The sequence below is a fragment of the Triticum aestivum genome, chromosome 6B, assembly GCF_018294505.1.
Source record: "Triticum aestivum cultivar Chinese Spring chromosome 6B, IWGSC CS RefSeq v2.1, whole genome shotgun sequence".
Classification (NCBI taxonomy): domain Eukaryota; kingdom Viridiplantae; phylum Streptophyta; class Magnoliopsida; order Poales; family Poaceae; genus Triticum; species Triticum aestivum.
This window is the reverse complement of record NC_057810.1, coordinates 28,972,572-28,982,755: the sequence shown is the minus strand read 5'-3', so window position 1 is coordinate 28,982,755 and position 10,184 is coordinate 28,972,572.

Here is a 10,184-nt window from a genome sequence, read left to right as displayed (position 1 = left end):
CATATCTAACAGAGTGCGATTACGACGTTCAGACACACCATTACGCTGAGGTGTTCCAGGCGGCGTGAGTTGTGAAACTATTCCACATTTTCTTAAGTGTGCCCCAAACTCGTGACTCAAGTATTCTCCTCCACGATCTGATCGTAGAAACTTGATTTTCCTGTCACGTTGATTTTCAACCTCACTCTGAAATTCCTTGAACTTTTCAAAGGTTTCAGACTTGTGTTTCATTAAGTAGATATACCCATACCTACTTAAATCATCAGTGAGGGTGAGAACATAACGATAGCCACCGCGAGCCTCAACACTCATTGGACCGCACACATCAGTATGTATGATTTCCAATAAGTCGGTTGCTCGCTCCATTGTTCCTGAGAACGGAGTCTTGGTCATTTTACCCATAAGGCATGGTTCGCATGTGTCAAATGATTCATAATTAAGAGACTCTAAAAGTCCATCAGCATGGAGCTTCTTCATGCGTTTGACACCTATGTGACCAAGGCGGCAGTGCCACAGGTATGTGGGACTATCATTATCAACCTTACTTCTTTTGGCACTCACATTATGAACATGTGTAGCATCACGTTCGAGATTTATAAAGAATAAACCATTCACCATAGGAGCATGACCAAAAAACATATCTCTCATAAAAATGGAACAACCATTATTCTCAGATTTAAAAGAGTAGCCATCTCGAATTAAACGAGATCCTGATACAATGTTCATGCTCAAAGCTGGCACTAAATAACAATTATTAAGGTTTAAAACTAATCCCGAAGGGAGATGCAGAGGTAGCGTGCCGACGGCGATCACATTGACCTTGGAACCATTCCCGATGCGCATCGTCACCTCGTCCTTTGCCAGTTTCCGCTTATTCCGCAGCCCCTGCTTTGAGTTACAAATGTGAGCAACTGCACCGGTATCAAATACCCAGGAGCTACTACGGGCACTAGTAAGGTACACATCAATTACATGTATATCATATATACCTTTTGTTTTGCCGGCCTTCTTATCCGCTAAGTACTTAGGGCAGTTCCGCTTCCAGTGAGCGCTTCCCTTGCAATAAAAGCACTCAGTGTCGGGCTTGGGTCCATTCTTTGGCTTCTTCCCGGCAGCTTGCTTGCCGGGCGCGGCAACCTCCTTGCCGTCCTTCTTGAAGTTCTTTTTACCCTTGCCTTTCTTGAACTTAGTGGTTTTATTGACCATCAACACTTGATGTTCCTTCCTGACTTCTACCTCTGCTGATTTCAGCATAGCAAATACTTCAGGAATGGTATTTTCCATCCCCTGCATATTGAAGTTCATCACAAAGCTCTTGTAGCTTGGTGGAAGCGACTGGAGGATTCTGTCAATGACCGCATCATCCGGGAGATTAACTCCCAGCTGAGTCAAGCGGTTATGCAACCCAGACATAGTGAGTATGTGCTCACTGACAGAACTGTTTTCCTCCATCTTACAGCTGAAGAATTTGTCGGAGACTTCATATCTCTCGACCCGGGCATGAGCTTGGAAAACCATTTTCAGCTCTTCGAACATCTCATATGCTCCATGTCTCTCAAAACGCTTTTGGAGCCCCGGCTCTAGGCTGTAAAGCATGCCGCACTGAACGAGGGAGTAGTCATCGGAACGTGCCTGCCAAGCGTTCATAACATCTTGTTCTGTAGGGAGAACGGGTGCGTCACCAAGCGGTGCTTGTAGGACATAATCTTTCTTGGCAGCTATGAGGATGATCCTCAGGTTCCGGACCCAGTCCGTATAGTTGCTGCCATCGTCTTTCAGCTTAGTTTTCTCTAGGAACGCGTTGAAGTTGAGGACTACGTTGGCCATTTGATCTACAAGACATATTGTAAAATATTTAGACTAAGTTCATGATAATTAAGTTCAACTAATCAAATTATTAGTGAACTCCCACTTAGATTAGACATCCCTCCAGTCATCTAAGTATTACATGATCCGAGTTAACTAGACCGTGTCCGATCATCACGTGAGACGGACTAGTCAACGTCGGTGAACATCTTCATGTTGATCGTATCTTCTATACGACTCATGCTCGACCTTTCGGTCTTCTGTGTTCCGAGGCCATGTCTGTACATGCTAGGCTCGTCAAGTCAACCTAAGTGTTTGCATGTGTAAATCTGTCTTACACCCGTTGTATGTGAACGTCTGAATAAAACACCCGATCATCACGTGGTGTTTTGAAACAGTGAACTGTCGCAACGGTGCACAGTTAGGGGGAACACTTCTTGAAATTAGTATGAGGGATCACCTTATTTACTACCGTCGTTCTAAGTAAACAAGATGCAAAACATGATAAACATCACATGCAATCAAATAATAAACGTGACATGATATGGCCAATATCACATAGCTCCTTTGATCTCCATCTTGGGGCTCCATGATCATCTTGTCACCGGCTTGACACCATGATCTCCATCATCATGATCTCCATCATCGTGTCTCCATGAAGTTGCTCGCCAACTATTACTTCTACTACTATGGCTAACGCATTTAGCAATAAAGTAAAGTAATTTACATGGCGTTTCTTGATGACACGCAGGTCATATAAAAGAATAAAGACAACTCCTATGGCTCCTGCCGGTTGTCATACTCATCGACATGCAAGTCGTGATTCCTATTACAATAGCATGAAAATCTCATACATCACATCAGATCATTCATCATTCATCACAACTTTGGCCATATCATATCACAAACCACTTGCTGCAAAAACAAGTTAGACGTCCTCTAATTGTTGTTGCAAGTTTTACGTGGCTGAATTAGGGTTCTAGCAAGAACGTTTTCTTACCTACGTTAAAGCCACAACGTGATTTGTCAACTTATATTTACCCTTCATAAGGACCCTGTTCATCGATTCCGCTCCAACTAAAGTAGGAGAGACAGACACCCGCCAGCCACCTTATGCAACTAGTGCATGTTAGTCGGTGGAACCGGTCTCACGTAAGCGTACGTGTAAGGTTGGTCCGGGCCGCTTAATCCCACAATACCGCTGAAGCAAGAAAGGACTAGTAACGGCAAGAAAGTTGACAAATCTACGCCCACAACAAATTGTGTTCTACTCGCGCAAGAAGAACTACGCATAGACCTAGCTCATGATGCCACTGTTGGGGAACGTTGCAGAAAACAAAAATTTTCCTACTCGTTTCACCAAGATCATCTAGGAGTTCATCTAGCAACGAGTGATTAGATGCATCTACATACCTTTGTAGATCGCGCACGGAAGCGTTCAAAAGAACGGTGATGATGTAGTCGTACTCGACGTGATCCAAATCACCGATGACCAGCGCCGAACGGACGGCACCTCCGCGTTCAACACACGTACGGGACGGGAGACGTCTCCTCCTTCTTGATCCAGCAAGGGGAAAGGAGAGGTTGATGAAGATCCAGCAGCACGACGGCGTGGTGGTGGATGCAGGGCGTCACAGCAGCAGGGCTTCGCCGAGACTACGAGGGAGAGACGTAACGGGGGGAGGTGGAGGCGCCAGGGGCTGGTGTAAAATCCCTCCTCTCCCCCCCACTATATATATGGGTGCCAGGGGGGGGCGCCGGCCCTAGTAGATGGCATCTACTAGGGGGGGCGGCGGCCAAGGGGAGGTTTCCCTCCCCCCCAAGGCACCTAGGGGTGCCTTCCACCACATGGACTCTTCCATGGTGGAAACCCTAGGCGCATGGGCCTATAGGGGCTGGTGCCCTTGGCCCATCTAGGCCAAGGTGCACCCGCTACAGCCCATGTGACCCCCCGGGACATGTGGCCCCACCCGGTGGACCCCGGGACCCTTCCGGTGGTCCCGGTACAATACCGATAACCCCGAAACTTGTCCCGATGCCCGAAATAGCACTTCCTATATATAATTCTTTACCTCCGGACCATTCCGGAACTCCTCGTGACGTCCGGGATCTCATCCGGGACTCCGAACAACATTCGGGTTTCTGCATATACATATCTTCATAACCCTAGCGTCACCGAACCTTAAGTGTGTAGACCCTACGGGTTCGGGAGACAAGCAGACATGACCGAGACGACTCTCCGGTCAATAACCAACAGCGGGATCTGGATACCCATGTTGGCTCCCACATGCTCCACGATGATCTCATCGGATGAACCACGATGTCGAGGATTTAATCAATCCCGTACGCTATTCCCTTTGTCCATCGATATGTTACTTGCCCGAGATTCGATCGTCGGTATCCCAATACCTCGTTCAATCTCGTTACCGGCAAGTCACTTTACTCGTACCGTAATGCATGATCTCGTGACCAGACGCTTGGTCACTCTGAGCTCATTATGATGATGCATTACCGAGTGGGCCCAGTGATACCTCTCCGTCATACGGAGTGACAAATCCCCGTCTTGATCCATGTCACCCAACAGACACTTTCGGAGATACCCGTAGTCTACCTTTATAGTCACCCAGTTACATTGTGACGTTTGGCATACCCAAAGCACTCCTACGGTATCCGGGAGTTACACGATCTCATGGTCTAAGGAAAAGATACTTGACATTGGAAAACTCTAGCAAACGAACTATACGATCTTGTGCTATGTTTAGGATTGGGTCTTGTCCATCACATCATTCTCCCAATGATGTGATCTCGTTATCAATGACATCCAGTGTCCATAGTCAGGAAACCATGACTATCTGTTGATCAACGAGCTAGTCAACTAGAGGCTCACTAGGGACATGTCGGTGTCTGTTATTCACACATGTATTACGATTTCCGGATAACACAATTATAGAATGAATAAAGACAATTATCATGAACAAGGAAATATAATAATAATGCTTTTATTGTTGCCTCTAGGGCATATTTCCAACAAAACGGATTTCGCAGCTAAGCCTTCGTGTGGGAGACTGGCTCACCACTCGGTTAGGATTTTTTTTACAAACTTAGGCGAATCGGATTCGCAGCTAAGACACCCACTGGGGGGTTGTTTTATATGGACAAAAGTAATAACAATCACTGGGAAAACTATAAAGCTCTTGTCTTTGATAAATAAACTACATGAGTACTTTTATTACAACTCATCCGAGTGAGTACTTTTATTACAACTCATCCGAGTGAATACTCCGTGTTCCAAGCTCGGGGCTCGTCGATCTGATGCTCGACATTGTAAAGACGGTATGCTCCATTGTGGAGAACCTTGGTGATGATGAAGGGACCTTCCCAACAAGGAGGAAGCTTGTGTGGTTTCTGCTGGTCCACTCGGAGAACTAAATCTCCTTCCTGGAAGGCTCGTCTCTTCACGTTTTTGGCGTGGAAGCGATGCAAGTCTTGTTGATAAATGGTCGATCTGATCAGAGACATCTCTCTTTCTTCCTCTAAAAGGTTGACTGCGTCCTGCCGCGCTTGTTCTGCTTCAGCTTCGGTGTAGAGCTCGACTCGGGGAGCGTTGTGGAGAAGATCACTCGGCAAGACTGCTTCAACTCCGTAAACCAAGAAGAATGGAGTTCTTCCAGTCGACCGGTTGGGTGTGGTCCTCAACCCCCAAAGCACCGAGGGAAGTTCGTCAACCCATGCACCCGCCGCATGCTTGAGATCACGCATCAAACGGGGCTTCAACCCTTTGAGAATCAAACCATTGGCTCGTTCTGCCTGTCCATTCGACTGTGGATGGGCGACTGAAGCATAGTCGACTCGTGTGCCTTGAGATGTGCAGAAAGCTCTGAATTCTTCAGAATCGAAGTTTGACCTGTTATCAGTGATGATGCTGTGCGGGACTCCATATCTGAATATCAGTTCTCGGATGAAGCTGACAGCGGTGCCAGCATCGAGGTTCTTGATTGGTTTGGCCTCAATCCACTTGGTAAACTTGTCGACCGCTACCAGTACATGTGTGAAACTGCTCCTTCCTGTTTTAAACGGGCCAACCATATCCAAACCCCATACAGCAAAGGGCCAGACAAGTGGTATGGTCTTTAAGGCTGAGGCGGGCTTGTGTGACATATTGGAGTAAAATTGACATCCCTCACACTTGTCGACTATCTCCTTCGCCATTTCATTCGCTCTGGGCCAATAAAAACTAGCTCGGTATGCTTTGGCCACGATGGTCCGAGAAGACGCATGATGGCCACAGGTCCCCGAGTGGATGTCGTTGAGAATCATTCGACCTTCCTCCGGTGTTATACATTTCTGGCTGACTCCAGTCGCACTCTCTCTGTATAACCGACCTCTCATGACGGTGAAGGCTTTGGACCGGTGGACGATCTCTCGAGCTTCTTCTTCATTCTCGGGGAGTTCCTTCCTCAAAATATAGGCGATATAGGGCACTATCCAATTGGGAGTGATGACCAAAACTTCCATGATTAAGTCGACCACCGCTGGGACCTCGACTTCAGTCGGATCTGTGGCGCTTTTAGGCTGCGGGGCTTCTTCAGTGAAAGGATCCTCTTGAACCGATGGTGTGTAGACATGTTCCAAAAACACGCCACTCGGAATGGCTTCCCTCTTGAAACCTATCTTCGCCAAGTCATCGGCTGCTTGATTTTTTAGTCGGGGAACGTGATGGAGTTCTAACCCTTCGAATTTCTTTTCAAGCTTCCTCACTGCATTGCAGTATCCAGTCATGGCTGGGCTTCTAACGTCCCACTCCTTCATCACCTGATTGACCACCAAATCTGAGTCGCCGTAAACCATAAGGCGACGGACGCCGAGTGAAATGGCCATGCGCAACCCATACAACAGTGCTTCATATTCTGCTTCATTGTTGGAGGAATCAAAGTGGATTTGGAGCACATATCTGAGCTTATTTCCTCGGGGAGAAACCAAAACTACCCCAGCACCAGAACCATTTAACATCTTAGAGCCATCAAAGAACATGGTCCAATGCTCCGAATGAACTTGAGTCGGCTGCTGCTGTTAAATCCACTCGGCAAGGAAATCTGCTATAGCCTGGGACTTAATGGCTTTCTTTGCCTCAAATTTGATATCAAGGGGAAGGAGTTCAATCGCCCATTTAGCCACTCGACCAGTTGCATCTCTGTTGTGCAGAATCTCTGACAATGGTGCGTCGCTAACGACTGTAATGTCATGATCAGAGAAATAATGGGCAACCTTCTTCATGGTCATGTAGATCCCATATACGAGCTTCTGATAATGAGGATATCTTTGCTTCGATGGGGTCAAAACTTCAGAGAGATAATACACTGGGCGCTGAACTTTGAAGGTTTTCCCTTCTTCTTCCCGCTCGACCGTAAGTACTATACTGACGACTTGTCCTGTGGCTGCAATATAAAGCAACAGAGGCTCTTTGCTGATTGGAGCAGCAAGCATCGGCTGGGTGGAGAGCAGAGTTTTTAACTCAGCAAACGCTGCATCAGCTTCTGGAGTCCACTCGAACTTGTATGCCTTCTTCATCAGTCGGTAAAGGGGCAATGCCTTTTCACCGAGGCGAGAGATGAATCGACTTAACACGGCCAAGCATCCAGTAAGCTTCTGGACATCGTGCACACGCACAGGGCGTTTCATTCGGAGTATGGTGCCAACTTTTTCTGGGTTAGCATCGATTCCTCGTTCGGAAACGAGAAAACCGAGTAACTTCCCGCCAGGTACTCCGAATGTGCACTTTGAAGGATTGAGCTTGATATCATACCTCCTGAGATTGGCAAATGCTTCAGCTAAGTCAGTCAACAGGTCGGAACCCTTTCGCGACTTGACCACGATATCATCCATGTATGCTTCCACATTCCGACTGATTTGAGTGAGTAAACACTTTTGAATCATTCTCATGAACGTGGCTCCGGTATTCTTGAGGCCGAATGGCATGGTGATATAGCAGAAGCACCCGAATGGGGTGATGAAAGCTGTTTTGATTTCGTCGGGCCCATACAGACGGATCTGATGATACCCAGAATAAGCGTCTAGAAAAGACAATCTCTCGCACCCTGCGGTCGAGTCGACAATTTGGTCGATGCGAGGGAGAGGAAAATGATCTTTCGGGCAGGCCCAATTGATATGTTTGAAATCAATGCACACACGAAGGGAATTGTCCTTTTTGGGAACCATAACGACATTGGCGAGCCACTCGGAGTGGTATATCTCTCGGATGAACTCTGCTGCAAGGAGTCGAGCCACCTCTTCGCCAATGGCCTTTTTCTTCTGAACGACGGACCGTCGAAGATGTTCTTTAACAGGTTTTGCCTTTTAATCGACTCTAAGGCGATGCTCAGCCAGTCCCCTGGGAACACCTGGCATGTCAGCTGGCTTCCATGCGAAGATGTCCCAGTTCTCACGGAGGAACTGGATGAGCGCTTCTTCCTATTTAGAGTCGAGTGTAGTGGAAATATGGGTCGGAGCTGCATTGGGGTCAGTCGGGTGGATGTGAACTGGCTTCGTCTCACCGGACGACTGAAATGCTGACTCTGTGGCGGGCTTGTTGGCCCGCAGTAAATCACTCGGATCTGCGTTCTTCTTGTATCCCTCTAGCTCTATCACTGTTATCTGGTCATCCGCAATCTTTGAGCCTTTCTGGAAACACTCTTCTGCTTTCTTCCGGTTACCAGTGACGGTGATCACGCCTTTGGGGCCAGGCATCTTTAACTTGAGGTACACGTAACATGGTCGAGCCATGAAGCGGGCGTAGGCTAGTCTTCCCAAGATAGCGTGGTAGGTGCTCTGGAAATCCATGATTTCAAATGTCAGCTTCTCTTTGCGGAAATGCTTTGAGTCGCCGAACACCACATCCAGAGCTATTTGGCTGAGTGACTCAGCCTTCTTTCCTGGGATGACTCCGTGAAAACTCATGTTGCTGGAACTGAGCCTGGACATCGGAATGCCCATTCCCTTGAGCGTCTCTGCATATAGTATGTTCAACCCGCTGCCGCCATCCATCAATACCTTCGTCAGTCGAGTGCCTTCGACGACCGGGTCGACCACCAGTGCTTGCCTCCCAGGGGTGGCAATATGAGTAGGATGGTCCGACTGGTCGAAAGTAATGGGAGTTTGCGACCATCTCAGATAGTTTGGTGTCGCCGGTGCGACCATATTGACTTCACGGTTGATCACTTTCAGTCGACTTTTGCTCTCTACATCAGCAAAAATCATCAAAGTGGAGTTGACATGAGGGTACTCTCCATCACTGACCTGCTTGTCCTCAGCCTTGTCTGACTCCTTCTCTTTGTCCTTCGACTGTTTCCCTTGGAACTGCTGGATTAAGAGCCGGCACTGGCGAGTGGTATGCTTTGGGTAGATGAAGTTAGCCTCTTCGTCTTTCTACGTGTGGATATGACACGGCAGGTCCATCACATCATTACCCTCCTTATCCTTTACCATCTTGGGGTTCCAAGATCCTTTGGGCTTCCCTTTAAATTTGCCCTGTGTCACGGCTAGAGCCTCTCCAGGAGCTGCTGGCTCGGCCTTCCGCTTTTGCTTCCGACTGGAGTTTCCTTTATCCGACTGACTCGGCTTGTACTTGCCGCTCCGGAGTCGGTCCTCTTCTTCGCCGTTGGTGTACTTGGTGGCTATCTCCATCATCCGACTCAGGGTCATGTCTCTAGTTCGACCAACTTTAGGCTCAACTCTCTGTTCTTGACGCCATCTTTGAAGGCGCAAACCGCTTGATGGTCCGACACATTCTCTACAGTGTGATGCAAAGTGATCCACCTTTGGATGTAATCCCTCTGTGTTTCACTCAACTTTTGTACACAAACTGTTAGCTCAGTCAATCCAGCAGGTCGCTTGCAAGTTCCCTCAAACGTCCCGACGAACACTCGAGAAAGATCTTCCCAGGTGTAAATGCTGCTGGGAGCCAACTGATTCAACCATGCCCTGGCTGAACCCTCTAGCATAAGTGGCAAATGTTTCATGGCCACCTCATCATTACCGCCACCAATCTGAACAGCCACTCGGTAGTCTTTGAGCCAAGTTTCAGGCTTAGACTCTCCGGTGAACTTACTCTCCCCAGTCGCCAACCTGAAGTTGGGGGGTATCACTGCGGCTCTGGTCGCTCTGCTAAAACATTCTGGACCTGAAACATGGACTCGGCTGCTTGTGGGCACATCTCTGTCATGACCACCTCTATGAGCTCTGTTTCGGTCAACCAAACCTTGCACGATGATGGATCTCGCGTCAAAGCCCGGCTCTCTGGGGTCGACTGGAGCTCTCCGCCCTACACTGAGCTGGCGCCTGTCATCTTGCTGCCGATGGGCGTTAGACCCACTTCTCGGAGG